We start from the raw sequence: 16,416 nt of genomic DNA on the forward strand, positions 1-16,416 counted from the left end.
GCTGCTGTCCTGCTTGTGATTTTCATCAACGTTATGCTGCTGTGCCCTGCTTAAACGATATTTCGCTACTGTGTTCTGCTTGAACCATGTTGGGCTGCTGTGTCCTGCTTGTGTTCTGCATAAAAATTGTTACGCTGCTGTGCCCTGCTTGAATGATATTTCACTACTGTGTTCTGCTTGAACTGTGTTGGGCTGCTGTGTCCTGCTTGTGTTCTGCATCAAAATTGTTACGCTGCTGTGCCCTGCTTGAATGATATTTCGCTGCTGTGCCGCTTGATTGGTATTTCACTGCTGTGTTCTGCTTGAACAACCTTTCACTACTGTGTTCTGCTTTTACCATGTGGGGATGCTGTGTCCTGCATCAAAATTGTTTCGCTGCTGTCTTGTGCTTGAACAATATTTCGCTGCTGTGGCACTTGCTTGTGTTCTGCTTGAACGGTGTTTTGCTGCTCTCTCCTGCTTGTGTTCTGCATGAGTGGTTACACTGCTGTGTTTTGTATAAATTGTTTGACTGCTTTGTTGTGCTTGAGCGGTGTAACAATGCTGTTCATATTCATATAAACCTAAACCTTTTCTTCATTATTATTATTTTTTTCTTAATTTCTTCTCTCTCCCCGTGTGCTGAGCTGCCCCCTGCTGTCTGCGGGTGCGTTTGGCTGCTCTTGCCTACCCTGTCCTGCTGTAACCCGTCTAAAAAGTTTTTGCTGTGATTTCCCCCCCCCCCCCCCCATAACCCTTTGTGTTTTTTCTCTTTCCCATGTGTTGAGATGCCCAGTTTCAACTGTTCCATCGGCAGACCTGGCTCTCTCCACCACCCTCCTGCCTGCTGTCTGGTTCTGGGGCCTCGAATGGAGTCATCCTCACCTCACTGCATGGCTGTGCAGTATGGAGGAAGGACGACTCTGTGGTACACTTACACTTTATTACTTTTGGGTGACCTGCGTGATTCTTAGGTAGGGCTGCCTCTTAGCTACATAATGTGAAATCCCCACACTTGAATTTATATATTTTTGTTTCTCTTAATATGAATAGAACTATAAATGAGGATGATTTGGGCTGTGCAGGACTCTCAACAACGTTCATACAAACACTGTCTGACCATAATGCTTTAAAACTCAAGGGAAATGAGATGAAGTCTCTGAACTGAACTACATGAACTGTACATTTGACACCATATTTATGAGAATAGCTTGACATTGCAGAATAAACTAAACAAATCTAAGATGCAGTAAATGACAGTAACTTTAAATTCAGTCAGCAGATGGACAGGAGCTTGAACCGTGTCCTCTGAATGTGTTTGTGAATATTCTAAATGTGTACTGTATGTGTGTGTTCCAGATTCAGTCCTTGTATCTTGCTGGCGTTTTCACTTGTCTTCCTGACCTTGTGAAGAATGCCTCTCGGATGTGTCTCAGGTAAGACTGATTGTTTTGCAGTACCAGTTTCTGCAGGTGGACCAGATTCACTGACCTGCGACTCAAAATGGGAATCAGCAACAACATTGGGTGATGCTGATGGGAACTGTTTTTCAGTCGTCCTGAGGAAGTGTTTTCTGTTTCTCTTATAGGTTCTTCCATCTTTAAACCACACCTAACGTCTCGCATGTCTCACGTCCTAGTATTGCACTGTCAACAATGTAAAATTCAATCTTGCATTTTTGATTTGTAGATCTGTGCTGCGATGACATTGTCTTCAAGTTGGACACTGGTGTTGAATGCAAAGTTCTTGTAGTTTTATTTACAGTCCAGTTGTCCACTGTTGTGACAGTGTCAATGTTTTTCTGATTTCAGCTTTTCCAATGAGTAAACCTCTGCATTTTGTTCAACTACTTGATTTCTTTTCTCTTTCTGCTTTGATTTGTTTTGTTAGACACATTTTTGGTAAAGTGATTTTGCTGTTACAGGATTTGCACACTTGTCCATAAGCAGGATATTGTTTCTGTTTATGTTCATAACCACATCTGGAGAGGGACAGGAACTTGAATGTGTGTTCTGTTTTCCGTTTCTCCTATAGGTTCTTCCATCTGGTGTCTGGACTGTGAAGAATCGTTGCTGATCATGATAGCAGGTTGCCTTTCTCTGAATTGTCACCTTGTCCCACATGTATATGCTTGGTGGGCTCTTTGTCTGTCTGTCATAATAGCTGTTCTGCTTGAGTTGTCTTATCTACAGCTTGTCTTGAATCTGTATTTTGCTTTTCTGCTTTGAATGTCCAGTATGTTTGGATTTTTCTCATTGGGCCATCCTTCCATGGTGATTGTGTGTAGTAGCTGCATCTCTGGATCAGTGCGCTGACTTCAGACAGGCTGGGAATAAACTTGGAAAGGTAATGAATCATGACCATGAATCTCATGAGTGCCTGCTTGTTTTTTGGTGTAGGCATGTGTGTTACAGCTCTCACTTTCTCTCAATCTAAATTGAGACCTTCTGCAGAAAGCACATGGCCATGTACCGGATTTGTGATGTGATCTGAAGTTTGATCTGCCAAAATCCTCACCACTGTGACCATACTGCTTACTCAGTCGTTCAGTTCATGCTGTTTGGGGATTACACCCCTTTTCTCCATTTTGTGTAGCTCATCAATGATTGTTGTATTTCAGGCAATCAGGACTTTTCTTGGTGGGACCATGGGATCTACTGAATGTGGTGATGCCCTGGTAGGAATCCAAGAACAGTGAACAGATGACCGTCTATCAGAATGTCATTTTACGTTGTGATTCCATGCACTCTTTAAACCACACCTGACATCTCACATGTCTCACATCCTAGTATTGCTGGTACATCACTGTCAACAATGTGAAATTCAATCTTGCATTTGTGGCCTTTGTGTTCACAGGTGAGCGTTAGCTTTCCCAACGGTGACATGCAGTGTCTAGAGTATGTGAGCGGTTTTCAAGCTGAATTCTGGAGTTTTGTTTCAAATCTAAGTGACTTGTAGACATTTCCTGAGATGACCTTGCATTCAGCACCAGTGTCCAACTTGAAAACAATGTTCTTGTTTTATTTTCAGTGCAGTTATTCTATTGACTTTTGTTGTTACACTGTTGATGTTTATCTAATACTCCTGTTTTTGTTTCTTACTTCAACTGTTCCAATGAAGAAATCTTCCTGCTCTGCCTTTTTGTTCAACTGCATGATTTTTTTTCCCCCGTCATTCTGTTCTGATTTGTTTTGTTAGACACATTTTTGGTGAAGTGATTTTGCTGTTACAGGATTTGCACACTTGTCCATAAGCAGGACATTGTTTCTGTTAATGTTCATAACCACATGTGGAGAAGAACAGGAACTTGAACTGTGTCCTGTGAATGTGTGTTCTGTTCTCTTTTTTCTCTATAGGTTTCTCCATCTGGCGTCTGGACTGTGAAGAATCGTGGCTGATCATGATAGCAGGTTGCCCTCTCTGAATTCTCACCTTGTTCCACATGTATATGTTTGGTGGGTTCTTTGTCTGTCTGTCATAATAGCTGTTCTACTTGTTGTTTTCTCTACAGCTTATCTTAAATCTGCATTTTGCTTTTCTTCTTTGAATGTCCTGTATGTTTTGGATTTTTCCTCATTGGGCCATCCTTCCATGGTCCTTGTGTGTAGTAGCTGCATCTCTGGATCATTTGCTGTTGCCTTTCGGAATGTAATTTAGCCACTGGCTTTCCCTCCTGCAGAACTGCTGCTCCGAAGCCTTCTGAGCTCGCATCTACAGATGGTGTACCAGTACCATGGTGTTACCAGTACCAGAGATTTCAGTTTTTCATAGCTTTGTGCTTGACTTGCCACGGAGTGTCATGCTCAAGCAGTTTTCTGAGAGGTGCACCGACTTCAGACAGGTTGGGAATAAACTTGGAAAGGTACTGAATCATGCCCATTAATCTCATGAGTGCCTGTTTGTTTTCTGGTGCAGGCATGTGTGTTACAGCTCTCACTTGATCTGGATTGAGACCTTCTGCAGCGAGCATATGGCCATGTACCGCATTTGTGATGATCTGATCTTGCACTTGTTTTTGTTGAGTTTCAGGTTCCACTGTCTTTCCGTTTTCAGCACTTGGAGTCTGCCGTCATGTTTCCTTGACCGTTTCACCCCAGACTAAGATATCGTTCGGAATGTTGACGACACCTTCCAGGCCTTTAATAGTCTGCAATTGACCTTTGGAATACCTCTGAAGCTGAGGACACTCCAAAAGAAAGTCAGAGGAATCTGTATCTTTCAATGGGTATGTTCAGTGTGCAGAGCTTGGAACTTTCATCATGAAGGTTGATCTGCCTAAATCCTCACCACTGTGACCATGCTGTTTACCCAGTTATTCAGCTCATGCTGTTTGGTGATTACACCCCTTTTCTCCATTTTGTGTAGCTCATCAATGATTGTTGTCTTTCAGGGCAATCGGGACTTTTCTTGGTGGATGAATCACTGGTGAGACCATGGGATCTACTTGAATGTGGTGATGTCCTGGTAGGAATCAAAGAACAGTGAACAGATCAATGCCTTTCAGAATGTAATTTTAAGTTGTGATTCCATGCACTCTTTCAACCACACCTAACATCTCCCATGTCTCACGTCCTAGTATTGCTGGTACATCACCGTCAACAATATGTGAAATTCAGTTTAGCGTTTTTGGCTTTTGTGTTCACAGGTTGAGTGGTAGCTTTCCCACGAGGACATGCGGTGACTAGAATATGTAGTCTGAGTACTGTGCTGAATTCTGCAGTTTTTGGTCCCCGAATTCTTCCCGTACGCTTTCAGCTGGATCCTGAGCTCTTGTGAAGAACAAATGGTGAACATAGGGTAGGTTCTTTCTTGACTCACAGTAATCGCTGAACTTGTTTTTCAGCGCATTTCTTGTTTCAGTTTCTTTCTCTCTGAATTGTAACATGTTGTAGACAATCACTGCATCTTTTCCTGCGACGTGTGGAAAGGTGGCGCATTGGACTTTTTCAGACTCCTCAATAATCCCACTCTCGGTAAGAAACAGGTAAAACTTTTGCACCTAAAAATCCAATTTTTGATGAGATTGCCTTGCAAGCACAGTGCTAAAGGTGGCTGCAGCTGTGCCACTTGCTTGTGTGCTGCTTCGACCGTGTTGGGCTGCTGTGTCCTGCTTGTGTTTTGCATCAAATTTGTTTCTCTGCTGTGTTCTGCTTGAACAGGGTCACTTGTTCTGTATAATAATTTCGCTGCTGTCCTGCGTGTTTTTCATCAACGTTATGCTGCTGTGCCCTGCTTAAACGATATTTCGCTACTGTGTTCTGCTTGAACCATGTTGGGCTGCTGTGTCCTGCTTGTGTTCTGCATAAAAATTGTTATGCTGCTGTGTCCTGTTTGTTTTGCATGAAAATGATGATGCTGTGTTCTGTATAATTTGTTTTGTTGCTTTGTTGTGCTTGAGTGGTGTTACAGTGCTGTTTATATTCATACATAAACCTAAACCTTTTTTTCATTTTATTTTTTCCTTCATTTCTTCTCTCTCCCCCATGTGCTGAGCTGCCCCCTGCTGTCTGCTTGTGCGAGTGCATTTGTGTTTGGCTGCTCTTTACTACCCTGTCCTGCTGTAACATCTCCCATGTCTCACGCTCTAGTACTGCTGGTACATCACAATCAACAATATATGAAATTCATTTTTGTATTTTTGGCTTTTGTGTTCACAGGTGAGCTGTAGCTTTCCCAGCAGTGACATGCGGTGGCCAGAATATGTGAGTACTTTGCTGAATTCTGCAGTTTCTGGTCCCCGAATTCCTCCCGTACGCCTCAGTGCTGTCAGCTGGACCCTGAGCTCTCGTGAAGAACAAATGGTGAACATAGGGTAGGTTCTTTCTTGACTCTGCAATCCCTGAACTTGTTTTTCAGCACATTTCTTGTTTCAGTTTCTTCCTCACTAAATTGTAACATGTTGTAGACCTTCACTGCATCTTCCCCAGCGAAGTGCGGAAAGGTGGCGCATTCGACTTCTTCAGACTCCTCAATAATCCTAATTTTTTACAAGATTGCCTTGCAAGCACAGTGCTAAAGGTGGCTGCAGCTGTGCAACTTGCTTGTGTTCTGCTTGAACCGTGTTGGGCTGCTGTGTCCTGCTTGTGTTCTGCATCAAAATTGTTACGCTGCTGTGTCCTGCTTGATTGGTATTTCACTGCTGTGTTCTGCTTTTACCATGTGGGGCTGCTGTGTCCTGCATCAAAATTGTTACGCTGCTGTCTTGTGCTTGAACGATATTTCGCTGCTGTGCCACTTGCTTGAACGGTGTTGGGCTGCTCTGTCCTGCTTCTGTTCTGCATGAGAATGGTTACACTGCTGTGTTCTGTATAAATTTTGACTGCTTTGTGCTTGAGCAGTGTTACAATGCTGTTCATTTTCATATATAAATAATAATCCTTCTTCTTCATTATTATTGTTTATTTATTTTATTTTTTTTTCTTCATTTCTTCTCTCTTTTCTGTGTGCTGAGCTGCCCCCTGCGGTCTGCGGGTGCGAATGCGTTTGGCTGCTCTTGCCTACCCTGTCCTGCTGTAACCCTTCTAAAAAGTTTTTGCTATGATTTTTGCCTTGTTCATCTGCATGATTTTTTTTTTTTTTTTTTTTTTTTTTTTTTTCTTCCCTCATTCTGCTCTGATTTTGTTTTTCACATTTTTGGTAAAGTGATTTCTGTTGCAGGATTTACACACTTGGCCATAGGCAGGACATGTTTTTGTTTGTGTTCATAACCACATCTGGAGCAGCTTGCTTCTGTTGCTTGTTCATTTTTCGCTAGTTTGGATTTGCTTTTGTGTTCAAACCCAACTGTTTGTTTTGTTTCTGTCGTTCTGTTTTGTTTTTCATTGAACACTTTTTTTTTTTTTTTTTTTTTTTTTTTTCTTTTCACTTCATTTGATGTCCCTTTATTTGCACAGCAGATATTCATGGCCTTTGTCTATGTCTGATCTGTTTCTTTCAGCAACCTTGCCCACAATTAGTCTTCCCCAATACCACAAACAGTCCTGTCTCTGATTAACGAGTCATGCACCTCACCGAATTCATGGTCTTTTGCCTTTTTCAGGTCTGTGGAAGAAAGCCTCTCTATGCCTCTCTCGGATGTGACTCAGGTAAGTCAGATTGTTTTGCAATACCGGCTTCTACAGGTGGACCGGATTCCCTGACCTGCGGCTCGACACAGGAATCTGCAACAACATTGGGTGATGCCGATGGGGACTCTTTTAGCCGCCCTGAGGAGGTGTCTTCTGTTTCTCCTACAGGTTCTTTCATCATGTCTCACGTCCTAGTATTGCTTGTACATCACTGTAAACAATGAGATATTTAATCATGCATTTTTGATTTGAGTTCTGTTTCAAATCTGAATTGTAGATCTGTGCTGTGATGACCTTGTCTTTAAGTTTAAACACTGGTGCTGAATGCAAAGTTCTTGTTTTATTTTCAGTCCAGTTATTCTTTTCACTTTTGTTGTGAGAGTGTTGAGGTTTCTCTAATATTCTGTTTTTCTGATTTCAACTGTTCCAATGAAGAAATGTTCCTGCTCTGCCTTTTGTTCAACTGCGTGCTATGTTTCTGTTTATGTTCATAACCACATCTGGAGCAGCTTGCTTCTGTTGCTTGTTCATTTTTAGCTATTTTGGATTTGCTCTTGTGTTCAAACCCAACTGTTTGTTTTGTTTCTGTCGTTCTGTTTTGTATGTCATTGAGCGCTTTTTTTTCACTTCACTTGATGTTCCTTCATTTGTACAGCAGATATTCATGGCCTTTGTCCGTGTCCGATCTGTTTTTCTCAGCAACCTTGCCCACAATTAGTCTTCCCCAATACCACAAACAGTCCTGTCTCTGATTAACGAGTCATGCAACTCACTAAATTTGTGGTCTTTTGCCTTCTTCAGGTCTGTGGTGTACGCGTCAGTGCTTTCAACGGGCCCGAGAAAAGCTGAGGGCTCCTCGAACACCACTGCCGGTTTTCCCCTCTGCTTGTTTTCCTCTCTTCTTACCGGTTCCTCAGTGTAAAGTATGGACTAAGGACGACTCAGTGATATACTTTGTCTTTGGTTGCCTCTGGTACATAACATAGGTGACATCCCCACTTTTTTTTTTTTTGTTTGTTTATTTGTTTTTATTCATATATGAGAATAGCTTGACATTGCAGAATAACCTAAACAAATCTAAGATGCAATAAATGTCAGTAACTTTAAATTCAGTCAGCAGATGGACAGGAGCTTGAACCGTGTCCTCTGAATGTGTTTGTGAATATTCTAAATGTGCACTGTATGTGTGTTCCAGATTCAGTCCTTGTGTTTTCTTGTCTTCCTGACCTTGTGAAGAATGCCTCTCTCGTATGTGTCTCAGGTAAGTCTGGTTTGTTTTGCAATACCAGTTTCTGCAGGTGGACCGGATTCACTGACCTGCGGCTCGAAACGGGAATCGGCAACAACATTAGGTGATTCTGATGGAAACTCTTTCAGTCGTCCTGAGGATGTGTTTTCTGTTTCTCCTTTAGGTTCTTCCATCTTTAAACCACACCTAACATCTCGCATGTCTCACGTCCTAGTATTGCACTGTCACCAATGTAAAATTCAATCTTGCATTTTTGATTTGTAGATCTGTGCTGCGATGACATTGTTTTCAAGTTGGACACTGGTGCTGAATGCAAAGTTCTTGTAGTTTTATTTACAGTCCAGTTATTCTGTTCACTTTTGTTGTGACAGTGTTGATGTTTTTCTGATTTCAGCTTTTCCAATGAGTAAACCTCTGCATTTTGTTCAACTGCATGATTTCTTTTCTCCTTCTGCTTTGATTTGTTTTGTTGGACACATTTTTGGTAAAGTGACACACTTGTTCATAAGCAGGACATTTGTTTCTGTTTCTGTTCATAACCATATCTGGAGAAGGACAGGAACTTGAACTGTGTCCTGTGAATGTGTGTTCTGTTTTCTGTTTCTCCTATAGGTTCTTCCATCTGGCGTCTGGGCTGTTAAGAATTGTGGCTGATCATGATAGCAGGTTGCACTCTCTGAATTCTCACCTTGTTCCACATGTATATGCTTGGTGGGCTCTTTTTCTGTCTGTCATAATAACTTTTCTGCTTGAGTTGTCTTCTCTGCAGCATGTCTTGAATCTGTATTTTGCTTTTCTGCTTTTAATGTCCAGTATGTTTGGATTTTTCTCATTGGGCCATCCTTCCATGGTCCTTGTGTGTAGTAGCTGCATCTCTGGATCAGTGCGCTGACTTCAGACGGGCTGGGAATAAACTTGGAAAGGTAATGAATCATGACCATGAATCTCATGAGTGCCTGCTTGTTTTCTGGTGTAGGCATGTGTGTTACAGCTCTCACTTTCTCTCAATCTAGATTGAGACCTTCTGCAGAGAGCACATGGCCATGTACCGGATTTGTGATGTGATCTGAAGGTGGATCTGATCCTCACCACTGTGACCCTACTGCTTACCCAGTTGTTCGGTTCATGCTGTTTAGTGATTTACACCCCTTAATTTTGTGTAGCTCATCAATGATTGTTGTCTTTCAGGGCAATCAGGACTTTTCTTGGTGGATGAATCACTGGTGGGACCATGGGATCTACTGAATGTGGTGATGTCCTGGTAGGAATCCAAGAATAGTGAACAGATGACTGTCTATCAGAATGTCATTTTACGTTGTGATTCCATGCACTCTTTCAACCACACCTAACATCTCCCATGTCTCACGTCCTAGTATTGCTGGTACATCACAGTCAACAATATGTGAAATTCAATTTAGCGTTTTTGGCTTTTGTGTTCACAGGTGAGTGGTAGCTTTCCCAACAGTGACATGCGGTGGCTAGAATATGTGAGTACTGTGCTGAATTCTGCAGTTTTTGGTCCCCGAATTCTTCCCGTACGCTTTCACCTGGATCCTGAGCTCTTGTGAAGAACAAATGGCAAACATAGGGTAGGTTCTTTCTTGACTCACAGTAATCGCTGAACTTGTTTTTCAGCGCATTTCTTGTTTCAGTTTCTTTCTCTCTGAATTGTAACATGTTGTAGACCATCACTGCATCTTCCCCAGCGACGTGCGGAAAGGTGGGGGCATTGGACTTTTTCAAACTCCTTAACAATCCCACTCTGTAACAAACAGGTAAACCTTTTGCACCCACAGTCTCCAATTTTCCAAGAGATTGCCTTGCCAGCACAGTGCTAAAGGTGGCTGCTGCTGTGTCCTGCTTGTGTTTTGCATGATCGTTGGTACGCTGCTGTGTTCTGCTTGAACGATATTTTACTGCTGTGCCACTTGCTTGTGTTCTGCTTGAACGATGTCAATTAACTGTGTTGTGTATAATAATTTTGCTGCTGTGTTCTGCTTGATCCATGTTGCGTTGCTGTGTCCTGTTTGTGTTTTGCATAAAAATTATTCTGCTGCTGTGTCCTGCTTGAATAATATTTCTCTACCATTTCCTGCTTGAACGGTGTTGGGCAGCTGTGTCTTGCTTGTGTTTTGAATGTAAATTGTTTTGATGCTTTGTTGTGCTTGGACGGTGTTACAGTGCTGTTCATATTCATACATACATTTATTTATTTTCCTCACTGAATTGTAACATGTTGTAGACCTTTACTGCATCTTCCCCAGCGACGTGCAGAAAGGTGGCGCATTGTACTTTTCCGACTCCTCAACAATCCCACTCTCCGTAAGAAACAAGTAAAACTTTTGCACCCACAGTCTCCAATTGTTTTACAAGATTGCTTTGCCAGCACAGTGCTAAATGTGGCTGCAGCTGTGCCACTTGCTTGTGTTCTGCTTGATCCATGTTGGGCTGCTATGCCCTGCTTGTATTTTGTATGATCGTTGGTACGCTGCTGTGTTCTGCTTGAACGAGATTTCACCGCTGTGCCACTTGCTTGTGTTCTGCTTGATTGGTATTTCGCTGCTGTGTCCTGCTTGAACGATGTCAATTAACTGTGTTCTGTATAATAATTATGCTGCTGTGTCTAAAAATCAAATTTTTCTCGAGATTGCCTTGCAAGCACAGTGCTTAAGGTGGCTGCAGCTGTGCCACTTGCTTGTGTTCAACTTGAACCGTGTTGGGCTGCTGTGTCCTGCTTGTGTTTTACCTAAAAATTGTTACGCTGCTGTGTCCTGCTTGATTTGTATTTCACTGCTGTGCCACTTGCTTGTATTCTGCTTGATTGGTATTTCACTGCTGTGTTTTGCTTGAACAACATTTCACTACTGTGTTCTGCTTTTACCATGTGGGGCTGCTGTGTCCTGCATCAAAATTGTTTCGCTGCTGTCTTGTGCTTGAACGATATTTCGCTGCTGTGCCACTTGCTTGTGTTCTGCTTGAACCATGTTGGGCTGCTGTGTCCTGCTTGTGTTTTGCATGAAAATTACACTGCTGTGTTCTGTATAAATTGGTTTGCTGCTTTGTTGCGCTTGAGTGGTGTTACAGTGCTGTTCATATTCATATATAAACCTAAACCTTTTCTTTCTCTCTCCCCCATGTGCTGAGTTGCCCCCTGCAGGTGCGAGTGCATTTGTGTTTGGCTGCTCTTGCCTACCCTGTTCTGCTGTAACCCTTCTAAAAGGTTTTTGCTGTGATACCCCCCTCCCTTCCCCTCCTAACCCTTTGTGTTTTCTCTCTTTTTCCCATGTGTTGAGATGCCCAGTTTCAACTGTTCCATCAGCAGACCTGGCTCTCTCCACCACCCTCCTGCCCGCTGTCCGGTTCTGGGGCCTCTAATGGAGTCATCCTCCCCTCACTGCATGGCTGTGCTTGTGACAGTGTACCTGCATGGACTTTAACATTTCACTCCTGTCCATCTTTTTATGGCTTGACGGCACCTTGGCCATATTCCCTTAATTCCGTGTTTTATTCCTGTTTTGCTTTTCATTGTGCTATCCGGTGTTGACCAGAGGAGGATGGGTTCCTCTTTTTCCTTGCCACTGGCTTGCTCAAACGATCTCTGTAAAGCTGCTGTGTGACCACATTTGTTGTGAAAGCGCTGTATAAATAAAATGTATTTGAATTGAATACTGTATTCTGTGTAAGTTATTCTCCTCTATGCTGGTTGTGTAGTGTTATGCTACCGTATTCTGGTTGAAAGAGTACTGGTACTGTATTCTATATCAAAAAATTATTCTAATGTTTTCTGTATGAAAGCATTATGCTACTCTGTGAATGAACAGTTTCAGGCTACTGTGTTCTGTAAGACATCGTTACGCTACTCTATTCTTGTAGAACAGTGTTCTGTTACTGTGGTCTGTAGGAAAGTTCTGCTACTTTTCATACAGAATTCAGTAGCATAGCTCTGAATATGGGATACAGTGTTGCGCTTCACATTCAACACAGAGCTTGTAGCGCCCCCTATGGCTTCTATAAGAGGGTTAGCGTAGCCCATTTTTCAGATAACATGATTCACCCCCCTGAAATGTAATCCTAAAAATACTGTGAATATCAGAAATCAAACATTTCATACCCCACTGTATCTAGGTTAAAGTACCTGAAACAGAATTTCACACCGTTGAAAAGACCTAAAATAAAATGTTCATTTTCCCACATCCTGCAGTTTAAAGTACCTGACCGAGAACGCCAAAAGTTTCACCCCACACAGGTGAAATGAGTTGAAATGAAATGCTAAATTCTCCACTTCATACATCTGATAGAACAATCAGAACAAATCAAACTCTGCAGACTAACTAAAAGACTGTGGGCTATGCTACATGAAAGTAAGGCGGCACCCTCCTGTGTGGGGTGGACTCCACCATCCCTGCCTATAAAACCAGGCTTGTCCTCATACTTTATCCAATTGTCTATGAAGCCCACATGATTTTCTGAACACCACTTGGACATCCAGCAGTTTAGCGCTGCGAGTCTGCTGTAAGCCTGAGGGCAAGCAGCAGAGCATATTACGACATCGCCTGGGCCAGTGTAGTCTCCTCTTGAATATTATCCTTAGTCACTTTAGATATCCACAGGCCAATATTACTGGCCCCTACATGAATGACTATCTTTGACTATCCTTAATATATTAAATATCACACTGATAATAAAAAGATTTATTACTTTTTAAAATATATCTACCAAGTGTCATTCATTTATTATTAGAATAAACAAATGAAGCCATTTGTTCCTTAAAATGCGTAATTTTTCCAACACAAAGCCAAAATGTGATTCTGAACAGTGACTGAAGAAAAGTATCAGGACCTTGTCTAATTTGAGCGGGAGAGATGGAACAAAGTGGGCAGGTAATTGGAGGGGAAGACGGTGCAGAGGTAGGTTGGGTCATGTTTGCTTCAAATGATTTAGACATAAACATGAGTAAATCTGTCTCACCCTTACTCTCATTTTATTGGTTGCCTCCTTAACAATGAGCGTCATGTTTAGCTGGAGTTGCAACATTTTTAAACATGGAGTGGAGACTTTCGTAATTGTGTTGCGTTGAATGATGGGTGTCTTTAGGAAAGGGCAGTAACTTCAGCCATTGCTAACCAAGAAGGACAAATTTGGGACATATCTTTTATGGGTATGTCCTTTATGTAAACAGTGCCCTCCATAATTATTGACACCCCTGGTTAAGATGTGTTCTTTAGCTTCTAATAAATTGAGTTTTTTTCTAAATAATATAGGACCACAATGGAAAAAAAAGAGTAAAATCCAAGCTTTAAAAATCCCACATTAAGAAATAATTGTGTAACATCAAATCATGTGTGCCACAATTATTGGTACCCCTGATGTTTATACTTTGTACAACCCATTTTGTACAACCAATGTTTCACAAGATGGGAGAATACAGATAGAGGGATCTTTGACCATTCCTCTTTGCACAATCTCTCTAAGTGATCCAGCGACCTGGTTCCTCTCCTCTGCACTCTCCTCTTCAGCTTACCCCACAGGTTTTCAATGGGGTTGAGGTCTGGGGACTGAGATGGCCATGGGAGAAGCTTGATTCTGTGTGTGGTGAACCATTTCTGTGTAGATTTGGCCATATGTTTTGGGTCATTATCTTGCTGAAAAACCCAGTGACGACCCATCTTCAGCTTTTGGGCAGAAGCCACCAGATTTTGTTTTAAAATGTTCTGGTATTTCAAAGCATTCATGATGCCATGCACCCTAACAAGGTTCCCAGGGCCTTTGGAAGAGAAACAGGCCCACAGCATCACTGATCCTCCGCCATATTTCACAGTGGGCATGAGGTGCTTTTCTGCATACTCAGCTCTTGTGTTACGCCAGACCCACTTAGAGCATTTGTTGCCAAAAAGCTCTATCTTAGTTTCATCCGACCAAAGCACACGGTCCCAGTTGAAGTTCCAGTACTGCTTAGCAAACTCCAAACGTTTGCGTTTATGATTGTGAGTGAGAAAAGGTTTTTTCCGTGCATGCCTCCCAAACAGCTTCTTGGCATGCAGATAGCGCCTGATGGTTGTTTTGGAGACTTTGTGACCCCAAGAAGCTACCATTTGTTGCAATTCTGTAACAGTGAGCTTTGGAGACCTTTTTATTTCTCTTATCATCCTCCTCACTGTGCGTGGTGGCAAAATAAACTTGCGTCCTCGTCCAGGCTTGTTTACCACTGTTCCAGTTGTTTTAAACTTCTTAATAATTCCTCTGACAGTAGATATGGACAGGTGTAGGTGAGTGGCTATTTTCTTGTAGCCATTGCCTGACTTGTGGAGGTCAACACACATCTGCCTTACTTAAATGGTATGTTCCTTTGTCTTTCCCATGTTGAAGAGAAATGGCCTCTGTGTCACGTCATATTTATACCCCAGGGAAACAGGAAGTTGTGAATTATAAATAAATGTTCCTACATACTCTGATCAACTTCGTAAACTACTGTAGAATTGACAGAAATACTTTAATTACATTTATTTCCTAAGAAATGTTAGGGGTGCCAATAATTGTGGAACAGGTGATTTTATGAGTTAAAGGTTGGATTTTACTCTTTTTTCCATCGTGGTCCTATATTATTTAGAAAAAAACTCAATTTATTAGAAGCTAAAGAACACATCTTAACCAGGGGTGCCAATAATTATGGAGGACACTGTATATGCATTTGTAATGTATTTATCCTTTGTTCTGTATTCAAATATGAACAATGCAGAGACTGCCCAGGAGACCTACTAGAACCTTTGCTGTATGTGTAAAACATTTTAATTTGCCGTTTGATTTATAACACACACACACATAACTTTCAATATACTTTAATTTTTTTTTCTTTTTACTGTATTTGTGTTTGCAGTTATTCTTAAAGATTTGTTTTTTACTATATTTGTGTTTATTTTGCATTCTAATACAGCTTTTTTATTTTATTAGAAACATTTAAGGGATGTGTACATCTTCACATGTACATTAAACATGAATACACTGAATTTGTACCCTTTTATGCCTTCATTTATTGAATGCAGGGATGTTCCCAGCATTTTACCTTCAACCAGGATCTAATTCTGACCACAGCTGTAGTCACTTAGACCCCTTTTACTCCTGGTCACTTCATGGGACTTGTATCTGGACTGTATTCCAAAATCGGATCTATGTGTGGGACGCAATATGCAGATTCCCATATTTCAGCTCTTCGTCTTCACCGTCACCTGCACCGGCACCGCGGATGTCTCCTCAGCGCGGTGTTCTCATTGTTGGATATTCTACTCTAAAACACTTCAAAGTCCACTTGGGTCCCAAAGAGTAACACCACATAAGACTGCTGCCTGTACAGAGAGTTAGAAAACTAACAGTTCTAGTTACACAAGCATACATGATCATCACTGATTAAAAGAAATTAATAATGCCCTCATACTGATTATGAATCACTTTAATAAACAAGTTCCATTACAACTTCCCCCTTTGATTCTAATCAATCATGTTTACAGATTACTTTCATCAAACAAAAGCCCCAGCCCCAGTTCTTTGTCTAATTCTTCAAGTTCAGGATCCTTCATAATCTGCAGGAGCTGATATCTCACCTGAACTCAGTGAAACAAAGTTTCAGTGATACAATTACACAGTAATGGTCCACAGCAAAGCAGAAGCACCAATAACATGAGAATGGGCAAGATCACGAAGAATATACTGCGTAAGCCAGCTAGAATAGATCCCCAACCCCAAGACCATGAATCAACCCCTCGTTCTGAGTTGAGCAGCTACAGTGCGCATTTGGCGCAAAACCATGCTGATGTTACCCTCCTGAGCATCGTTGGGGGAATATAAGTACAGCAGTGTTTACCAAGCATGCTACAGACTCCCCCTTTCTTGGCTAAGAGCAAATCAAGGGCCATGCAGTTTTGGATGGTCATTAGTCGCAGTGCTGTCAACTCAGACCTTAAGCAAATCGTTCTCCTTCAGTGGTTAATTTGTGCTCGTTGGGTACAGATAAGGTCTTCAGTGCATTACGGCGAGTATGAGGATAAGGATGCATGGAATACAGGGTTATATGTGCACTCAGATGCACCAAGGCGCAGTGGCCCCTTTCCCTTTAAGGAACTGGTAGGT

This window comes from Salminus brasiliensis, chromosome 20, assembly GCF_030463535.1.
Source record: "Salminus brasiliensis chromosome 20, fSalBra1.hap2, whole genome shotgun sequence".
Lineage (NCBI taxonomy): Eukaryota > Metazoa > Chordata > Actinopteri > Characiformes > Bryconidae > Salminus > Salminus brasiliensis.